The sequence below is a fragment of the Procambarus clarkii genome, chromosome 27 (assembly GCF_040958095.1).
Source record: "Procambarus clarkii isolate CNS0578487 chromosome 27, FALCON_Pclarkii_2.0, whole genome shotgun sequence".
Lineage (NCBI taxonomy): Eukaryota > Metazoa > Arthropoda > Malacostraca > Decapoda > Cambaridae > Procambarus > Procambarus clarkii.
The window spans coordinates 30,880,976-30,890,267 of NC_091176.1; positions in this window are offsets into that span (position 1 = coordinate 30,880,976).

Here is a 9,292-nt window from a genome sequence, read left to right on the forward strand (position 1 = left end):
CTACATAGTCGTAATGGTTTGGCCCTTTCCCCTGATAATTCCCTCCTTCTAGTATCTACACCTTAAATATTCATTACGTTTTGCTGAAGTAGGACTCAATCAGCCACTTGCTAGGCCATTCTTGCGATTTCTCCAGAACTTCCAGTTCGTCCAAGATCATATCCAGGTCTTCCAAGATCATATCCAGGTCTTCCAAGATCATATCCAGGTCTTCTAAGATCATATCCAGGTCTTCCAAGATCATATCCAGGTCTTCCAAGATCATATCCAGGTCTTCCAAGATCATATCCAGGTCTTCCAAGATCATATCCAGGTCTTCCAAGATCATATCCAGGTTTCCAGCAACATTTTTAGGGTTTTCCAGAAGCATTTCCCCTTCTTCCTATGTGTTTATTCCACTCAAATTTCGCAAGAGGGGATAAACACATTTACAGATTTTCAGGAAAATATTTAGCTCAAGGGTCCTGTTTTCCTATGGAAGCTCAGTCTCAGGAACCAGATACATGAAGGATTCCTGAACTGTCCACTGTGGGAGCCTCCTTGTACAATCTCCAACTCTCTGATGACTTCTCCCTCTTTTGGGTGCTTGGTTCAATTGGACAGGTTCTTCCTTGACCACTGTAGCACGTTCCCTTCTGACTCCTGCTTATCCAGCATGTTTCAAGTGTGACACTGTGCCGAACAAAAGCAGTCTGTAGCTCCCAACGCTATCTGTCTGTTCGACTTTGTTTGTCTTGTCTAATTCCTATAGCTCTGATATATAAATTTATCTGGTATATGAACACGAATCCTAACTTATTCTAAGCGTACCTATACACACAACTCCAGTATATAACAATACTAATTTATGTACGAGTAAAACTATTTTTAATACATAATACAAATTGTCATACATGTCATCAGCATGGGGGGGGGGTAGTTTGGGCAGGCCACCGCTTTAACGAGCCTAGCCTGATGAGAGGTTGCAATTGCTTCAGCAACGCACTGCAGTTGTAAACAATTTCCAGCAGAACCTACACATCTCTACAACCTAATCCACTCTTAACTATTAATCAAATCTATATAAATAAAAATGGAAATGTTCGTTTGTTCAAAATCGCTAATCTCCGAAAGTTCTTCACCGATTGCTTTGAAATTTTCACACAACGTTCCATTCGCATCCGAGCGGGTACATACATACTATGTATGTACATATATACATACATATGTACATACTACATAGATGTTACATCTGTGACGTAAAGATTAAAAAAATATATTTTTTTTAAACTGTGTTTTTATGTGAAGGAAATCTTCGAAACCTCTTTAGCGATTGCCTTGAAATTTTGCCACACCGTTGCATTCGAATTGGCGCATGTTTTTATATACCGACGATATACATGCCTCACCTGTGACAGGAGAAAATATGGTTAAAAAAAAAAAAAACGCCATCTGTTGCACGTGAGAGCAACAGGGAGGGAGCCGGTCGGCCGAGCGGACAGCACGCTGGACTTCTGATCCTGTGGTCCTGGGTTCGATCCCAGGCGCCGGCGAGAAACATTGGGCAGTTTTTTTCACCCTATGCCCCTGTTACCTAGCAGTAAAATAGGTACCTGGGTGTTAGTCAGCTGTCACGGGCTGCTTCCTGGGCCCGTGACAGCGTGTGTTATCCTCAAGATAAGACACGCTATACTACATATGTTACAATTTCATATCAATGTTTCCAATTGCATTGATAAATTGAATTTTCATAGATTTCGGTTTATTTCCATTTTGATTTAATTATTTTGTGAGACACTGCATTGGAATTGAGCTGTGTTGTTTACCATACCGTTCATTTCGTGAGTATAGTTTATTTTTTATTTTTTCATTGTTTTCTTTTATTTTTTACCTGTTCTTATTTTTCAGTGATTGGAACATCAGATCATTTGGGAATACATCCGACGAGGGAGTGGGGAATGGTGGGGAAGACGAGGGGACAGGGGAGTTGGGGATGGTGGGGACGAGGGGACAGGGGAGTTGGGGATGGTGGGGACGAGGGGACAGGGGAATGGAGAACGGTGTGGAGGACAAGGGGACAAGGGAGGGGGATATGGTAGAGAGGAAGAGGGGACAGGGCTAGGGGGAATGGTTGGGAGGACGAGGTGACGGGGGAGTGTGAGATGGTGGGGAGGGCAAAGGCACGGAGGAGTTGGGGATGGTAGGGAGGACGAGGGGACGAGGGAGGGGGAATGGTGGGGAGGACTGGGAGACCGGGGAAGGTTGCTGAGCCACAGCAACGCGTGGCCGGGTACAGCTAGTTATATAATATAGTAACAATATATTGTGAATAGACAGTACGTTTAAATTAATGAATGTGTCTCTGAGGTTGTCCACAGCTTCGATGACCACAGCTTGGGAGCGGGTCACCCACATGCTGCAAATACTAAGAATTGCCAACAGAACCTAAACGTCTAACGTAACCAAACCTAAGCGTAACTATGAACAATATTCTAATATATAATAATATTGCCTTATGTATAGGAAAATGCATTTTTTTAAATTCTCAGCATTGAAATTGGCGAATGTTTCGCTGTGGTCGTCCACAGCTTGGACAAACAGGGCCTGAGGATGGGCCGTTTTTCCGCCGTATAGCCGTGAATAACTTATATCAGCAGCGGTGTTTGCTAAATTTACACCATAACTATATTCTGTTTGAGCCATGTTCTGGCTACACTGTTGTGCAGCGTCCCGTGTCGTCCGTCACACACAGGCGGTCCACGTACCACAGGTTCACGCAACGCAGGGCCACGCAACACAGGTACACGCAACATTGGTCCACGCCACACAGGGCCACGCAACACAGGTCCACGTACCACAGGTGCACGCAACACAGGGCCACGCAACACAGAGCCACGCATCACAGGGCCACGCAACACAGGTGCACGCAGCACAGGTTCACGCAACACAGGTGAACGCAACACAGGTACACGCAACATTGGTCCACGCCACACAGGGCCACGTAACACAGGTCCCCGCAACACAGGTCCACGCAACACATGCATATTTCCCGCAGGTGTTTCTATGCAACTTCTCCTATCGCTGGTTTCATGGTAATGACTGAGTATGATTATTGTGCGATTTTATTCTATTCTCGTTATTAGTATGTCTATAGTCAAAGTGTAAACTTCTCAAAACGATTTGAAATACAAAAAAAAAAAAGACGGATATTCAACTCAAGAATGGTAGGCCTTCGATATAGAGAATATTTACTATTTGAAATAAAAATGTAACAACAGGGTATTTCAACTTGGCAACTGTGCCGCGTTCAGTCCAAAGTATCAAAGAAAGTAGTCGGTGACACATGTTACCTAACAGATAAAACAATGCACTAAAATATGAGAAAACATACATCTATAAATGCTAATAATAACAATCGAAATATGCCTATAGAATACCACACACACATATATATATATATATATATATATATATATATATATATATATATATATATATATATATATATATATATATATATATATATATATATATATATATATATATATATATATATATTAGTATATTTTGGTAGCAGTCTTTCCTGTAGACATATATTATTAAATATGACCGAAAAAGTAAGATTAATAATTCTAACACGAATTTTCTCAATCTTTCGTACATTACGCTTCACTGTTGGAGGTAAATCAAAAATCATTTCTCCAAAATTCATTTTTATTTCTAGTCTGACGCGACACGGGCGCGTTTCGTAAAACTTATTACATTTTCAAAGACTTTAGTTCACAAATACACAACTGATTAGAACTTACGTATCTCAGATTTTATATCTACATTTGAGTGAGGTGGGAGGGGTGATGTGGCATTAACACAAGACAGAACAAGAGGGGATATTAATAGGGTATTAAAAGTATCAACACAAGACAGAACACAAACAATGGGTATTGAATAGAAGTGTTTAATATCCCCTCTTGTTCTGTCTTGTGTTAATGCCACATCACCCCTCCCACCTCACTCAAATGTAGATATAAAATCTGAGATACGTAAGTTCTAATCAGTTGTGTATTTGTGAACTAAAGTCTTTGAAAATGTAATAAGTTTTACGAAACGCGCCCGTGTCGCGTCAGACTAGAAATAAAAATGAATTTTGGAGAATTGATTTTTGATTTACCTCCAACAGTGAAGCGTAATGTACGAAAGATTGAGAAAATTCGTGTTAGAATTATTAATCTTACTTTTTCGGTCATATTTAATATATATATATATTCAGAAAAGGGCATTCTGGCTACTAGATACGACATATATATATATTAATATATATATATATATATATATATATATATATATATATATATATATATATATATATATATATATATATATATATATATATATATATATATGTCGTACCTAGTAGCCAGAACGCACTTCTCAGCCTACTATGCAAGGCCCGATTTGCCTAATACGCCAAGTTTTCAGGAATTAATGTTTTTTCGACTACCTAACCTACCTAACCTAACCTAACCTAACTTTTTCTGCTACCTAACTGAACCTAACCTATAAAGGTAGGTTAGGTTAGGTAGGGTTGGTTAGGTTCGGTCAAATATCTACGTTAATTTTAACTCCAATAAAAAAAAATTGACCTCATAGATAATGAAATGGGTAGCTTTATCATTTCATAAGAAAAAAATTAGAGAAAATATATTAATTCAGGAAAACTTGGCTTATTAGGCAAATCGGGCCTTGCATAGTAGGCTGAGAAGTGCGTTCTGGCTACTAGGTACGACATATATATATATATATATATATATATATATATATATATATATATATATATATATATATATATATATATATATATATGTCGTACCTAGTAGCCAGAACGCACTTCTCAGCCTACTATGCAAGGCCCGATTTGCCTAATAAGCCAAGTTTTAATGAATTAATGAGTTTTCGACTATCTAACCTACCTAACCTAACCTAACCTAACGTTTTCGGCTACCTAACCTAACCTAACCTATAAAGATAGGTTAGGTTAGGTAGGGTTGGTTAGGTTCGGTCATATATCTACGTTAATTTTAACTTCAATAAAAAAAAATTGACCTCATACATAATGAAATGGGTAGCTTTATCATTTCATAAGAAAAAAATTAGAGAAAATATATTATTTCAGGAAAACTTGGCTTATTAGGCAAATCGGGCCTCGCATAGTAGGCTGAGAAGTGCGTTCTGGCTACTAGGTACGACATATATATATATATATATATATATATATATATATATATATATATATATATATATATATATATATATATATATATATATATATATAATATATCACTTTCACCAGTCATATATACGTTACGGCGGAGATAAGATCTACAGACCAGGGACCAGATTCACTAAGCAGTTATGCAAGCACTAACGAACCTACACATCTTTTCTCAATTTTTATTGGCTTTGCTTACAATTATTAAACAGTTAATGAGCTCCGAAGCACCAAGAGGCTGTTTATATCAACAACAAAAGTTGATTGGGAAGTGTTCATGCTTGTTGACTGTTTAATATATGTAACCAAAGCCGTCAAAGATTCAGGAAAGATGTACACGTTCGTAAGTACTTACGTAACTGTTTCGTGAATCTGGCCCCTGGGGCCAGATTCATGAAGCAATTACGTATGGACTTTCGAATGTGTTTTTCTTCTTGGCATCTTCGTAGCGGCTACGTCGGTATTCAGGCAGCCATTTAAGAAGGAAAATCTCCGTAAGTAGACTGCCTCAAACTAAGGACGCTCTGGACCACTCGTAGCTTTACGTAAACTGGATATAACTAAATTTTTCTCTACTATACAACACGGAGCATCGATTTTATTATAAACAAACAATTTAGCTGGCAAGTCTTGTCAAGAGGAATCCTTCGTGTTAACTACACACGCATTCTCTGCTTGAAACTTGTAGTAAATATGTCTTTTATGATATCAGAATTAGTTTTATAATAGCAAGATATTATACCAGTAGTTATTAAGTAAATAAACACTGGTGAACATGAAATATGAGAAGGTGATGCTCCCGGGGCTGGTGGGAGCATTTCTATCTCCAAATGCCCCCTGTTCATCTAGTAATAAGAAATAATCACCTAGAGGGTGTACCTTAGGTAAGTATACCAATTTTTTATTTATTTTGTTTGGTTTTATTTTTAAATCAAATCTGGACACAATCATGCACAAATGATATTAGGTAAGACGAAGGGTAAAAACTTAAACAACTTCTCTCACTGAATACTTAAACCTATAATTATGACTTTAGGACTAGTATGGACTGTTAAAAAAAGAGAGGGGAAAGTAGGGGTTCAAGACCTCTTCCTCTTACAGAATTTGGCTGTGTGTAACAATAAGTAATTATCATAGGAAGGCACCAAGCCGGGAAGGCTATGTAGCAGCTTTGTGTGTAACAATAAACCAATTTTTTTACAGATAATGCACCAGTGAGTAAAGCAAATCCTGTCAACTGTAAAAATATTGATCCAATTATTTAAATAAAAAATATAATGCAACCAATATTTATATGGTGATTAAACTATAATTTGAACTGTATATCCAAAGAAGGGAAAAAATGAGACATAATGGACAATTTAATGAATGATACAAAAGAAATATGACTATTACATATCAACAAGATATCTTAATGATCCATGGTTAACATTTAAATTAATAAAGATAGTATTGGTAATAGTACAAATTATAATTTAAAATCTTTAGTTCTGATTTGTTTTATTAAGAATCTTAGGCATACACAGCAATGTGCTTCTACCCTATTCTATATGAAAGATTACACAGTGTAGATAAAAAACTAGCTATAAGTTCATCTAATACTGTATTCACATCTCACAGGATGGTTAGTCATACATGGAATCAGGGGAGAAAATATCAGCCTCAATACAAAAAACAAATCAAATCTGACTAAACAACTTCAAGATTTTCACAAGAGGTAAACGCTGAATCTTGTAACATTATATTATAATTACTCTTACCAGTTTCTAAAAGGCTCCTTTCAAACAATGTATTTTTTTAACAAGCTTAGGTATACACAGCAATGTGCTGCTTCCCTATTCTGTATGAAAGGCCACGCAGTGTAGATCAAAAACCAGCTACAAGTTCATCCAACATCCCCATTTCACCAGGACAGCCAGTCATACATGGAATCAGGAGAGAACAAGAAATGTAAGGCTGATCTATTAGCCTACACTAGCAAAATCTGGGTACAGCACAAGAATATCTTCCAATATTCCTGAATGTATGAAGTAATTACAGAGCTCAAAGTACCTCATACCATTTGGTATGAAGTCACTGATAACAGGCCTATCACAGATATAGTGTTGGAGAGTGTGTCCTCTCAAGTAGGACCGAAAACAGAAGCTTTTTCACCCAGAGGGTTATAAACCCATGAAACCGGCTACCCGCTGAAGCCGTAAATGCCTAAATCCAGCTAGAAAATATCATTAGGACAATTGGCGGGACTTAACAAGCCGTCGGCTTCTTGTCCCCGTCGAGGCCACTAGATAGTGGCCCTTGGGTAAATTTAGGTAAATATATTCGCAAATAAATACCATCGCATCTCAAATCTTGGGAGCGACAAGGAAAGCCACACTATCTCTTAAATTACGTAGGTAAATAAAAAATGTAACAAATTTCTTTACAACAATGTTGGTGCTGACTGTACAGGTTGAAAAATCATAGTTTTACTTCGAAAAATACTAATTTTATAAGAAAAATCGACGTAAATAAGTGGCAAATGATCAGGGATAAGCTCAGATATGCCAGAGTTATGATTGGCTACAGCTGTAAGATGAAAAATGATTGGCCAAACTAAAAGCCCTAGTGACATCTAGCGAGACCTAAGTAAACTACTAAAAAAATTCGTAGGTATAAATTTCTAAATCGCACTTTGGTGCGTTCTTAGGAACTGTTCTTTGGCCGGTACTTAGCAACCTTCGCAGCATACATACTTAGGAAGAAATAAATGGAGCTTCGTGAATCTAGGTCCTGAATGTCTATCTACACTGTACACAGCTTGTAAATAGTGTACAAAAGCCATTTGATCGTGTGAGTCACCCACCACCTCCCTTCAACAAATCACTATTTCACTTATGGTGATACAACAGTTATTTCATTGATTTTCAGTATCCTGGGATTTCGAAGAGTACAGTTTTCAAACTGATACAACATATATATGATATAATTGATAGGTTTGCTGTGGTTTGGCTCTGCTTGCTTTAGCTTAGGTTAGATTTGGCCAGGTCTTGGTTAGGTTAGGTTAGTTTATATTAGTTTTTTTTTAGAATATGTGAGGATGGCGTTTATTAGGTTGGATATATATTAATCTATATAAATAAAAATGAAAATGTTCATTTATTCAAAATCGCTAATCTCTAAAAGTTCTTCACCGATTGCTCTGAAATTTTCAAACAACGTTCCATTCGCATCCGAGCGGGTTTCTATATACATACTATATAGATTTCACGTCTGTGACGGGAAAAAACATGTTTAAAAAAAAATATTTTTCCAAGAGTTTTTCTTGTAAGGGAAATCTTCGAAACCTCTTTAGCGATTGCTTTGAAATTTTGCCACACCGTTGCATTAGAATAGGCGCATGTTTTTATATACCTACGATATACATGCCTCACCTGTGACAGGAGAAAACATGTTTTTTTTTTAAACAGCACCATCTGTTGGACATAAGGGCAACACATTCTGTAATCTACAAAAGTTCTTCACCAATTGCTTTGAAGTTTTGACACAACGTTCCATTCGAATACGTACATGGTTTTATATACGTACTATATAGATGCCACACCTGTTATAGGTAAAACCATACTTTTTTGAAAAACAGCGCCATCTGTTGCACGTAGGAGCAACACACGCTATACTTCATACGTTACAATTCCATTTCAATGTTTCTGATTGCATTGATAAATTGAATTTTCATAGGTTTCAATTTATTTTAATTTAATTATTTTGTGTGACATTGCGTTGAAATTGAGCTTTGTTTACCATATTGTTCATTTTGTGAGTATAGTTAATTTTTATTTTTTCATTTCTTTTTTTAACTGTTCTTCTTATTTTTCAGTAAAATTGGTAATGAAATTGAGCATTGGAGTTGTCGATGGTAGAGAGGACAAGAGGACGGGGAAGAAGGGAATGGTTGGGAGGACGAGGGGACGGTGGAGTTGGGAATGGTAGGGAGGACGAGGGGATGATGGAGTGGTGGATGGACAAGAGGACAGGGGAGGGGGAATGGTGGAGAAGAGGAGGGGATGG